General features: G+C 37.4%; 1 pseudogene across 1 annotated transcript in view; it reads left to right on the top strand.

Annotated features, from left to right (window-relative positions):
• The window catches only part of LOC308631403 (SNW domain-containing protein 1-like), a 58,919-nt pseudogene that overhangs the window by 24,845 nt on the left and 20,498 nt on the right, over window positions 1-13,576 (top strand). Inside the window, exons 2-3 of the transcript in view lie at window positions 1,728-1,926; window positions 2,977-3,116. The product of the transcript in view is annotated as an SNW domain-containing protein 1-like (transcript). The remainder of the gene's footprint in view (window positions 1-1,727; window positions 1,927-2,976; window positions 3,117-13,576) is intronic.

The following is a 13,576-nucleotide window of genomic DNA, read 5'->3' as shown; positions in this document are numbered from 1 at the left end:
GATCAGTGACTGAGGACATGCATGGTGTAGTTTATGTAGAACATCCCTTTTTGGGTTTTCTTAAGAAAAAAATGAAGTATTTTGCCACTTTACAAATGTTCTCTAAATAAAATTGTCTCCACTAGCTAACTGTGGAAAGTTAAGCTTTCAGAAACATGGAATGTCTGCAGCTCATCTAAAAGAGCAGAGGGAGAACTGGGCCCCAGCCTCTTTTTCTATTTTGTCTATCAGCATCTGAAGGTGAAGAAGGTGCTATACAAGAGTAGGAAGAAGAGGGGCACTCCTAAAGGCCCTGACCTTCAACCCAAGAGGTGACTTGCTTTCCCCTGTTCACAAGAGACCAGAGCCATGTTCCAAAGAAGGTCAATTGCAGAGACCTGAGAGAGAATCCCGGGAAGGAAATCATCATACCAGAGACACTTCTCAGGTTCTGTGCTCAGAATGAAGCTGTGGTGGGCCAGGGTTGGGTGATTTCCTGTAGGGTGGTGTGGGCAATACTGGAGCCATGCTGTGATACCGTCTGTGATGAGAATCAATCAGGACCGAGGTTCCTTTTCCCAGATGTGAAAATTGAACACCCGAGAAATGCCAAGGCAAGCATAGAAAGCAAGTTTTTTTTATTATTTTTTTATTAGTTGTTCAAAACATTACAAAGTTCTTGACATATCATATTTCATACATTTGATTCAAGCGGATTATGAACTCCCATTTTTACTCTATATACATATTGCAGATTCACATCGGTTACACATCCACAAGTTTTATTTAAAGGATAGGACAGAGACAGACTTTGCCACAGAAAATTGTGTCCAAAGCTGGGTATCCAAAGAAGTGGGGTGTCCTGTCCCTTTTATACATTTTAGAACTCCTTTGTTCTCATTTTCCACTTACCTTGGCTTTCTCCTCTTCCCATCCTGTGTACATAACTAAAATGTGGGTCAAATGGTGGAGTGATCCAGGCAGGAAAGTAGCAGCACAGGAAGCAATAATTAACAACTCCTACAACTCCCTGCAGGAAGGAACAATTCCTGGGGCAGGTTACCTTAGCAACATGTTGGGAGAGGAAAGGGAAGGGCTTTGGAGATGTCAGCATTTTATTTCCTTTCCTTTCCAACCAGCCCATATCTTTCTGATTGGACCCAATTATTTATTATCTACACTTACTGCCTTTTGTGCACCCCCTGGCCCAATCTTTCTCCCCACAGGGTGGTTATGAGTATAATGGGGACTGATGGAGGTGGAAGTAAATGACAAAGTGAATGCCCCTCCAAGTGGCTTGCTATCCCTGTCACCTGTCATGTGGCCTTGAATACTGGTGCTTGATCTACAGAGCCTACTGGCCCAGTATCCCTCATGTGAACATTCCTCTCATGGTGAGGAGAGGCACTCAACTCCCTTGTCCATGATAACCCAGTCTCCATTTTCAGGTTTTAATTACTGCTGAAAGAAAGTGGAAGAGACTGAAGACCTGGTTTCACTTTTACAAAGGTAAGTAACTTTCTACTTCTTCCTGTGTCCTTCCTACCTCTGCCTTTGTGACCCAACACAAAGCTTTTATGGGGCGGGAGGGGAGACCTCAGTTCAGGGACATCTGGACTAAAGCTCTGGCATTGGGAGAGCAAGAGCTTTGTAAACTGTGGGGGCAACAAGGGGCCATGGAACACAGATGCCCTACCTCCTGGCCCCATCTTCTCTTGGCTGCAGCCTGTGACTCCTATCTCTTGCAGCCTACCTAAGGAACCTCCATGATGACATCACATTTCACCAGCTATTAAAAGAAGATGGCCCAGATGAGATGTACAAATTAGAGTCAGCTAGAGTCCACCAATCATGTACACTGCCTGTGAAGGATGCTTTGGCCAGTTCCTTCTTCTCTTTGGCTTCCCTGGCTTCTTTCAGCAAGCACCCTGTGCTTCTGGCCTCTACGTACTCACCAGACCTAATGACTTCCTCAGTTTCTGTTAGGTCACCTCATCCCTGAATGCTCTCAGTCACCAGAGTCTTTGATTCCTATTCCACATAGAATTTTCTCTCTCCCATCTCATCCTCCTGATCCCATGGCCTGCCTTCCATCTCTGCCAGGCCCCAGACTGACTCCTCCTCCCCGTGACTCAATGACACTTTCACTGGGAACAAAACCTCAGAGCTCCTCTCCACCCAACAACTGTTGGTTGCCTTCTCCTGTACCAATTCCATCTCCTGTCCTACTGCCATTTCCTGTCCCACTGCCTTCTCCCAGCCCATCAAAACCACCTCCTGACCATTGTAACCTAAATAAAGTTGTTATGGTCATTAATCAAAATAATATTACATTTCCATAACTTACTGAGTTTTGTTGGTGACCATGAGTGTGAGCAAGGTGAACATTCTGATGTCTTTCTCTTGTTAACCTTACTAAAATTCATGAATAAAATGATAATGGGAAAATACAATCAATCACTAGTATGGCAGTATGTAAAAAAGTGGATGTGTAACCGATGTGATTCTGCAATATGTATACAGGGTAAAAATGGGAGTTCACAATACGCTTGAATCAAATGTATGAAATATGATATGTCAAGAGCTTTGTAATGTTTTGAACAACTAATAATAAAAAGAAAAGAAAAGAAAAAGAAAAAAAAGAAAATGCAATCAATCTAAATATATCGTCGCACTTCATTAATGTTTACTTTATAATGCCAATGGGATTCAACTCTTGATCCCATTTTACTAAATATGTCACAAAAATATTCCCTGAAATAATATTTAGTAACTCATTACTAAACTTTTATGTGTAATGAAGGAGATTTTCTTAGAACTTTCTTCCAATCATGCATTGTGTGCTCAGGTTCTCTAACCAAAAATTCTCATAATCAGAATTTTGCAGATGTAAGGCATATTATCTTGTTAAAAAGATAATCTGCCCTGCACTCTCCCTCATTTTTAGTGGTTCCATAAATTTCAGGTTTATTTAAAAATGTTTTTTTCCTTTATAAGAAAGTATAGTTCAACCCCACAAACCAGTAAAACAGCAGTTTCTCTCTTCTGTCCTCTGTCATCAGATGCACCCAAAGATACCTGCAGTGCTGGCACCTCCCTGGGTGTGGATGACACACTCAACATTACCCAAGGGCAAGGTGAGTCCTTGCACAGTTCCCCTTTGCATGAGGGCCTTTCCCTATTAAGGTGATAACAAAAAGTGCTCTTGAAGTGTCTACTTCTCTTTGTTCATTAATACTGTTCACAAGGACAACTAGAGATTTCTTATGCTTTGCTAAATAGAAAATCAGGCATCTCTCAACTTTAGAGTGTATGTGCCTCCACCACCAAGAGGCTTGACCTTTCCACAGGGAACTCTGGATTATCCCATGGAAGGTGGAGAACAACTAATAACTGCCTGCCCCAGGGGCTGCTTCCTGGGTGAGCAAAGGGGCATAAGTGTTTTCTGCCTTTAGAGTCAGTAGGGAAACACTAGACCGTGCCAAGGGCCCCTTGAGCATATTTGTAAGATCAGGAGTCCTGGCCACACTCCCAGAGGGTTTATAAACCCAGAGTCTGGAGAAGAGGCCCTGCTGGCAGGTTTGAGCACCTCCCATTCTCTCCTCGCACACCCACTGTGTGATTCAGGGCAAGTCTCTTATTTCCACACCTAAATTCTAAGGACATGGTAAGTAATTTACTTAATTCATGCAAAATGTCAGAAACTGTGTCTAGTTAGTGATACCAGTGGGCCATCATTGTCACCTCAGCCCCTGGATCACTATCAGTGAATCAGTGATAGATATGCCAGTCAGGCCCCCTCTCTCCCAGGTATATTCCAGTGCACCCTGAATACCCCACCTGAGAGAGAAGGGTACCTCTACACAGGTCAGAATTTAGTCTTAGTCACTGCCTCAAGAAACCCCAAATCAGGATGCTTCCTAACCCAAATGTCACAGCTACAGTGCACAGAAGGAGTGTTCCCAGTGGCCTGCCCTCTTAGGGGCTAGGGGCCCAGGAAAATAGTTATTACATAGTTTAAGGAAAAACAGGAAGGAGAAAAGTCTATATATGTTCAATACAGATAAATTTTTCTTAATATTTTTTATTTGAAGTTAGTTGAATCCATGGATGAGGACTGCAGATAAAGATTAATAGGGGCCGGGGCTGTAGCTCAGCAGTAGAGCACTTGCCTCACATGTGTGAGGAACTGGGTTCGAGCCTCAGCACCACATAAAAATAAATAAAGATATTGTGTCCATCTACAACTCAAAATATATATATTTTAAAAGAAAGTTAACAGTATATATTATATAAACCACAACACATTATAAAAAAGGGACTACTCTGTATTTAATACAACTAAAAGCTTGCTTTTCTAAAGACTCTGCTATGACCCTCAGGGGCAAGTTCCTTGCCACTGGCATGATTTGTTTCAAAAGTCCCCTTGGGATTGCCTCGTTTCTTGCCATTGTGATTAGTTTATCATTAGTTTCACTAGTCAACTGGCAGGTGAAGTAATCCTGCAAGAAGCATGACTCTATCAGGGTCCTGCTTTTCCCCATCATACTCTGTAGGTTCTTGGTAGGAATGTTCTTAAACCACAGTGCCATTCTGGGTTGTTCAATTATAATTAGAAAATGTCATCTGCAAGTCCTGTAGAGGGATACCCACAGGTGGGGTCATCATTCTCTGCTTAGAGGGAGTAATTGACAGAGAACCCCCTTCAGACCTTCTGTATGGAGACTGCTCCTCTTCACTGCCAACCCAGGATCCATAGGGACCTGGACTCCCACAGGCTAGGGAGGTACCCTACCAGCTGCTCACTAACAATGAGGAAGACAGGGACACCTCTTCTGCCTGATATGCACACACAGGTTCTAACACTTTCTTCCGCACCCAAGCTACCTATACTGCACAGCTCCTGGAAGTGCCCTGGGGCCCAGGAGATGCTGCTTTAACAAGAATAATCTTAAACTTTATACATTTATGGAGCCTCTAAATAAATAAAACACTTGGTATTCCCAAATCAAGGTATGATGTATTTTTGTTGCTGTTGTTTTGCTATGGCCAAGTAAAGAAGTAAAAATATTTAAAATAAAATAAAAAGTTAAAAACTTCAAACTGATTTTATATGAGTTCAATTTCTTAAAAGTAAATAAATTTTAATGCAAAATTTAAGAAGGGCATAATCTTAGAATTGAGGACAGCACTTTTTTCTCCCTCATTTATCTGTTTATTAATTTTTTATATATGACAGCAGAATGCATTACAATTCTTATTACATATATAGAGCACAATTTTTCATATTTCTAATTGTATGCACAGTATATTCACACCAGATGGTGTCTTCATACCTGTACTTTAGATAATAATGATCAACACATTCCACCATCATTAATAACCCCATGCCCCCTCCCTTCCCCTCCAACTCCTCTGCCCTATCTAGAGTTCATCTATTTCTCCCATGCTCCCACTCCCTATCCCACTGTGAATCAGCCGCCTTATATCAAAACATTCAGCATTTGGTTTTTTGGGATTGGCTAACTTCACTTGGCTTTATCTTCTCCAACACCATCCATTTACCTGCAAATGCCATGATTTTATTCTCTTTTATTGCTGAGTAATATTCCATTGTGTATATATGCCACATATTTTTTTTACACATTCATCTATTGAAGGGGACATCTAGGTTGGTTCCACAGTTTAGCTATTGTGAATTGTGCTGCTATAAACATTGATGTGTCTGTGTCCCTGTAGTATGCTGTTTTTAGGTCTTTTGTGTATAGACCGAGGAGAAGGATAGCTGGGTCAAATGGTGATTCCATTCCCAATTTTCCAAGAAATCTCCATACTGCTTTCCATATTGGCTGCACCAATTTGCAGTCCCACCAGCAGAGTATGAGTGTACCTTTTTCCCCACATCCTTGCCAACACTTACTGTTGTTTGTATGCATAATAGCTGCCATTTTGACTGGAGTGAGATGAAATCTTAGAGTGGTTTTAATTTGTATTTCTCTAATTGCTTGTGATGATGAACATTTTTTCATGTATTTGTTGATTGATTGTACATCATCTTGTGTCTCTTCAGGTCCTTGGCCCATTTATTTTGGGGGTTATTTGGGGTTTTTTTGTGTTTAGCTTTTTGGGTTCTTCATATACCTTAGAGATTAATGCTCTATCTGATGTGTGAGGGGTAAAGATTTGCTCCAAAGAGGTAGGCTCTCTATTCACCTCACAGATTGTTTCTTTTGCTGAGAAGAAGCTTTTTAGTTTGAGTTCCATCTCATTTATTGATTCTTGATTTTAATTCTTGCACCCACAGGAGTCTTATTAAGGAAGTTGTGGCCTAATCCCACATGATGGAGATTAGGGCCTACTTTTTCTTCTATTAGACACAGAGTCTCTGGTTTAATTCCTAGGTTCTTGTTCCATTTTGAGTTGAGTTTTATGCATGGTGAGAGAAAGGGGTTTAATTTCATTTTGTTGAACATGGATTTCCAGTTTTGCCAGCATCATTTGTTGAAGATGCTTTTTTCTGCAGTGCATTTTTTGTCTAATATAAGATAATTGTAATTTTGTGGGTTAGTCTCTATGTCCTCTATTCTGTACCATTGGTCTACCAGTCTGTTTTGATGCCAATACCTTGCTGCTTTTGTTATTATTGCTCTGTAATATAGTTTGAGGTCTGGTATAGTGATGCCACCTGCTTCACTCTTCATGCTAAGGATTGCTTTAGCTATTCTGGGCCTCATATTTTCCAGATGAATTTCATGATTGCTTTTTCTATTTCTATGAGGAATGTCATTGGAATTTTGATCAGAATTACATTAAATCTGTAGAGTGTTTTTGGAAGTATGGTCATTTTGATAATACTAACAGAGGACAGCACTTTTAATCAGACACATTTTACTTCAGAGAAACCTACCACATCATTCTTGCTTCTGTCATTCCCCATAGACCTGGACCCACACTGACCTTGGCTTCTGTCTTGGCCAACTTGGCAAAATCACCCTATTTTATTCACAATGTTAATAAGACACACTGAAGCTTCATCATATCCTTTTGGGATGACTGATTTTGGTGGGGGTGGCCGATTATAAGAAAGTGAAATCAATGTGTATTTAAGCTTCTAGTCATGTTTTCAAAATGGCCACATATTTAAAATATTGATTACTCTCACAACATCATGATAAACATCAGATTGGACTCAAGGATGAATTAAATTAGCGTTTTACCTTCAACGAGTGACATCACACTAGTTTTGTCTTCTAAGTTATGTCATATGGACCAATAATTCATAATATTCTGCATATTCACTTTGGATTTAAATCTACATTATGTATTACTACTAATAACATACATAATATTATTCATTTTTATCAACACAATCAACCACTTGAGAAGTCTCAAAGACCCTGGTTGTCCTTTGACTGTTACTGACTCATACATGAGGTCACTTATTGTCCCTTGCTGGGGAAACAAAGGCAGAGATCCTCCAGCCATGCCACCCCACCTTCATCCACAGAACCCATGAGCATCCCAGCTACAAACACTGTGGTGGCCCTGAGGTCCGTGATACTCACCACAGACAACCAACTCTCCATACATGCCTATTATAATTGAGTTATGTGCCCCCAAATTCATGTGGTCTCAACCACCAATACTTCAGAATGTGACTTGATTTGGCAATAGGTCCATTAAAGGAGTAATTAAGGTAATAAGGTCCTTATGATTGACTATAATCCTTTCTGACTGGTGATCTTTACAAAGAAAAATGTAGTCTAGATAAGGGGTGGAGTGCCAAAAAGACTGACATGGCTAGCAGTGTTAGTCTTCAAGAAAAGAAGGAAAGATAAAGACCTTGAATTAAGAATAGATTAAGGGAAGGCATGACCACTAGACCAGCATCACTGAAGACACTTGTTATGGGTTGGATCCAGAATGTCCCCCAAAAGTTCTTACTCTGATGACTTGATCCCAAATGTAGAAGTATTTGGAGGTGGGGCTGTTAGAAAATGATTGAAGAGGATTTTGACTTCATAAGTGGATTCATCCATTGATGGCTTCATAATATGAATGGATTACTGGGAGTTGGTGGAAATTGTAGGACTTGGGATCTAATTGAAGGGAATGAATCCTTGGGGGCAGGCCCTTGGGGATTATATCTTTTTTTTTTTTTTTTTTTTAGAGAGGGAGAGAGAGAGAGAGGGGGGAAGAGGGAGAGAGAGAGAATTTTAGTATTTTTTATTTTTCAGTTTTTGGCAGACACAACATCTTTGTTTGTATGTGGTGCTGAGGATCGAACCCAGGCCGCACGCAAGCCAGGTGAGCGCGATACTGCTTGAGCCACATCCCCAGCCCCCTGGGGATTTTATCTTGTCACCAGCCCTTTACTGTAACTCTCTGCTTCCCTGCTGCCAGGAGGTGAGCAGATTTCCTCTGCCAAGCCCATCTGCCCTGATGTCCTATCTCTACCTTAGGCACAAAGGAATGTAGCTGGCCAACCAAAGAATAACAGCTCTCTAATCAAGAGGCAAAATAAGAGTTTTTCTCTGGTATTTTTTCAAAGTAATGAAAAGCTAAGTTAATACAAAAGGGAATACTATACTCAAAAGAGGAAGATAAAATCATTAGCAAATGTGAAAAAGTAAATCCCTCTACAGAAGTTGACATGCAAATGATAAATAGTAAAGTATCATAAATTATCAATATAGCAGATGATCAAACTTCTAAGATGAATAAGACAGGAAGGGAAAAAAAACAGAATATTCAAAACCACCAGAAGAAAAAAGAGCAAAATGACAGCAACAAATATATACTTTTGGATAATCACCCTGAATAAATGTTTTTAATTTTCCATACAAAAGATGCAGATTGGCCTAATGGATTAAAAAATAAGACCTAAAAATATTCTGTCTATAAGAAACTTAACTCATGTGCAAAAATATACACATACCCAGAGTGAAAGAATGGAAAATGATGTTCCAAGCAAAGGGAATCCAAAAGCAAAAAAGGAATAGCTACATTTATAATTTACAAAACAGACTTTACAACAAAATTAGAAGAGAAAAAAAGGTCACTATGTATTGATCAAGGGAACAATTCATCACAAAGACATAATTTTTATAAATACATAAGCAATGCCTTGAAGCAAACAATTTTAAAAAACAAACATAATTAGAGATAAATAGAAAGATAGGTCACAATAAATATATCATCTAGATTTAAAAAATCAACAAAGAAACATAGATTTACATGGTACTATAGATTGAATGGACTTAACAAACATCTACAAAATATTCCATCCAATAGCTGAAAAATATACATTATTTTCTTCAGCACACATCAAAAAATGTTTTCCAAAATAGACCATATATTAGGAAATGGAGAAAGTCCTACCAATTTTTTTCAAATGAAATAATTTGTTATATTTTATCTGATCACAATGAAAAGAAACTAGAAATAACTGCAGAAATTACACAAACACATGGAGATTGAGCAACACACTACTAAATGAAAAGTACGTCATGGAAGAAATCAGAGGGGAAATTAAACTCCTTGTATCAAATGAAATGGAACCACAACTACCACAACAGGAAAAGCAGTACTAAGAGGCATGTTTATAGGAATGAATGCCTATATAAAAACTTCTTAAAAAATAACATCATGATTCAACATAAAATTGCAAAATGTTATAAAAACAAGAACAAACCAAATCCAAAATCCATGGAAGAAAAGAATCAGTAAAGATCAGAAAAGAAATAAATGAATTAGAGACTAAAGAATAGTACAAAGCATCAATGAAATAGTTGGTTTGTTGAAATGATAATATGAGAAACCCTTAGCTAAACTGACAAAAATAAAGAAGGCCCAAATAAACAAAATAAGACTTTAAAAAAGAATCTTAACAACAGATACAGTGAAATTCAAAAGATCAGTAGGGAAATTTTGGGAAAAAAAACTATGCCTAATAAATTAGAAAATCTGGAAAAAATGAAAAAATTTCTGGACACATATGACTTGCCAAAATTGAACCAAGAGAATATAAAATACCCAAATAAATTAATAATAGGTATTAAGATTGAAGCAGTAATAAATTAAAGAAGAAGAAGAAGGAAGAAGGAAGAAGAAGAAGAAGAAAGAATGATCCTAGGACCAGATGAAATCGTTGCTGAATTTTACTGTATTTTTAAAGAACTAACACCAATGGTTCACAAACTGATTCATAAAACAGGGAAAGAAAGTTTTCAAACTCATTCTATGAAGGCAGTATTACCCTGCTAACAAAACCTGTAAAGAACACAACAGAAAAAGACAGCTACAGACCAATATATCTAAACATAGATATAAAAATCTTTTATAAAATGCCTTCAAATTTACTTTAATAGTGCATTAAAAAGATAATATGCATGACCAAGTTTGTTTCATTCCAACAATGCAAGAATGGTTCAACAAACAAAAATCAATAAGTGTAATAAAGCACTAAGTAGAATCAAGGATAAAAATCACATGATTATCTCAATTGATGCAAAAAATCCTGATAAAATTCAGAATTTCTTTATGATGAAAAACCCTGAATAAATTATACATAGTGGGATCTCAATACAGTGAAGGCTACTTTTTATGCTACACTGAGAAAAACTGAAAGCACTTCCAATAAGATCAAAAACAAGAGAAAGATGCCCATTCTCACCATGCTTATTCAACATAGTACCAGAAATTTTAGCCACAGAAATTAGACAAGAGAAAGTGCATGGTTTATAAACATTAAAGTAGGAGGTCAAATTATTCCTGTTTCATGATGATATGATTGAACACTTAGAAAACTGGGGTGAGGGAAATCCACCAAAAGACTTTTAAAACTGATAAATTCAGTAAAGTAGGATTCAATATCAGCATGCAAAAATCAGTTGCTTTTGTATACACCAATAATGAATCGTCTGAGACAGTAATCAGGAAAACAATCTCATTCACAAAAATGAAGAAGGAGGAGGAGGAGAGGAAAAGAGAAGAGGAAGAGTAGGAGAAGGAGAAAGAAAAGAAGAAGTAGAAGAAATACGAGGAATAAATCTAAGAATGTGAAAAGTTTCTACAATGCAAATTACAAAACTGAAGAAAGAGAATGAAGAACACACTAGAAGTTGGAAACACCTATTATGTTCATGAATTGGGAGAATCAGATTGTTAAAATGGCCATACTACTCAAAGCAATCTAAAATTCATTGCAATCCCCACCAAAACACCAATGACATTCTTCATAGAACTAGAAAAAAATCTAAAATTCATATGTAAGCAATAAAGACCAAAAGTAGCTATAGCAATTTTGAGCAAAAAGAGCAATGTTAGATGCATCACAATACCTGAATTCAAATTATACCTGAGAGCCATAGTAACAAAAACAGTATATTATTGGCATAAAAAGAGGCAGGTAGAGTAATGGAATAGAACAGAGAACTCAGAAATAAATTCACATTGCAGCTGATTATCAACAAAGGTGCCAAAACATTCGAGAAAGAAGAGACTTCTTCAAAAAATGGTGCTGGGGAAACTGGCTATTCACATATAGAACACTGAAACTAGATTCCCCTCTCTTACCCTGTAAATAAATCAACTCAGGATTAAAGACCTTAATGTAAGATGAATCCTTTGAAACTACTAAAGAGAACATAGAGGAAACACTTCAAAATCATGGCAAAATAAGATTTCCAAGTTATGACTCCAACAGCACAGAAAATCAGAATGAGAATGCATAAACAGGATTGCATCAAATTAAAAAACTTCTGCACAGCTAAGACTACAATCAGCAGAGTGAAAGACAACAAAGAGAATAAGAGACAATCTTTGGTAGCTATTTATCTGACAGAGGATGAATATAGAAAAAAACTTAACTAAAAAGCAAGTAATATAATAAAAATGGACAAATGACCTGAATAGCCATTTCTCAAAAGAAGAAATACAAATTGCCAATAAATATATGTGAAAATTCTCAACATCTTTAGCTATTACAGAAATTAAAATCAAGCCTACAATGAGATTACCTCTTGCCCAAATGAGTAAGATGGTTATTCCAGTTGGAATACATATTATTAAGAAAAAAAAAACAGTAACAAACAAACACGGGCAAGGATATGGAGTAAATGGAACCATATACTATGTTGGTAAGAATGTAAATTAGTACAACATCTATAGAAAACAGTAGGGATGTTCTTCAGAAAACTAAAATAGAACTACCATATGACCCATCTATATCACTGTCGAGTATTTATTCAAAGGAAATGAAATCAGCAAATAAAAAAAAGACACACCTAAATGATCAAGTTTATTGTGACACTATTCATAATAGGTAAGATATGAACTCAGCTGAGGTTCCCATCAACAGATGCATGAATAAAGCAAATATAGTATATATACATGATGGAGTATTATTCAGTTAAAGAAAAATGAAATCCTGTCATTTGTAGGAAAATGGATAGAAGTGGATCTTGTTAAATGAAATAATTCAGATATAGTAAGGCAAGTATTGCATGTTTTCACTCATATATAGAAATTAAAAACCAAAAAATATATTCAGAAAGAAAGATCATTTGGGAAGCAGGTAGCAGGGAGAGGGGAGAGTGAGCAAAGGTAGAAAGAAGGTCTATACCTAAAGGACTTAAAACAGCATACTACAGGGACACAGCCACATCAATGTTTATAGCAGCATAATTCACAATAGCTAAACTGTGGAACCAACCTAGATGCCCCTCAGTGGATGAGTGGATAAAAAAATGTGGCATATATACACAATGGAATTTTACTCAGCAATAAAAGAGAATAAAATCATGGCATTTGCAGGTAAATGGATGGCGTTGGAGAAGATAATGCTAAGTGAAATTAGCCAATCCCCAAAAAACAAATGCCGAATGTTTTCTTTAATATAAGGAGGCTGACTCACAGTGGAGTAGGGAGAAGGGAGCATGGGAGTAATAGATGAATTCTAGATAGGGCAGAGGGATGGGAGGGGAAGGAAGGGGTCAGGGGATTAGCAAGGATGGTGGAATGTGATAGACAACATTATCCAAAGTACATGTATGAAGACACGAATTGGTGTCAACATACTTTATATACAACCAAAGGTATGAAAAATTGTGTTATATTTGTGTAATAAGAATTGTAATGCATTGCACTGGCATTTATTTTTTTAAAAATCAATAAAAAAAATTCCTCCCATAATTTATAACTAAAAGTTTCTCAAATCAGGATTCATACCACATGACAAAGTTACAGCAATATGGTTTCTTTTGGATACACAAATCTTTCAACAGAGCAGGAATTCACAGGAATATCTGAAAGATAAAAACACATTGGAGGTGATTTAGTTTATGTCAAACATCTTACAATTGATTCTGAGATCATCTTCACTGTGATGCGGAACTCCCAAGACAGAAAATAGAGTCAGTTGTCTTCCTAGGGAGAAAACTGAACACCATACTCATCCAGGCAGAGAGCCAGAGGAGGAAAAATATACATTACCAGAATATAAGCAAACCACATAGATCAACACTCCATTCAACTCAATCTCCTTCCCCAGAGAATGTTTTAGTTGTGGTAGTGCATTCAATTCTTCTGAAATCCC

The sequence above is a fragment of the Spermophilus citellus genome (genome assembly GCF_964194105.1).
Source record: "Spermophilus citellus genome assembly, chromosome: 12".
NCBI classification, from domain to species: Eukaryota; Metazoa; Chordata; class Mammalia; order Rodentia; family Sciuridae; genus Spermophilus; species Spermophilus citellus.
The sequence above is the reverse complement of the archived record's forward strand: the minus strand, read 5'-3'. Positions and strand labels throughout refer to the sequence as shown.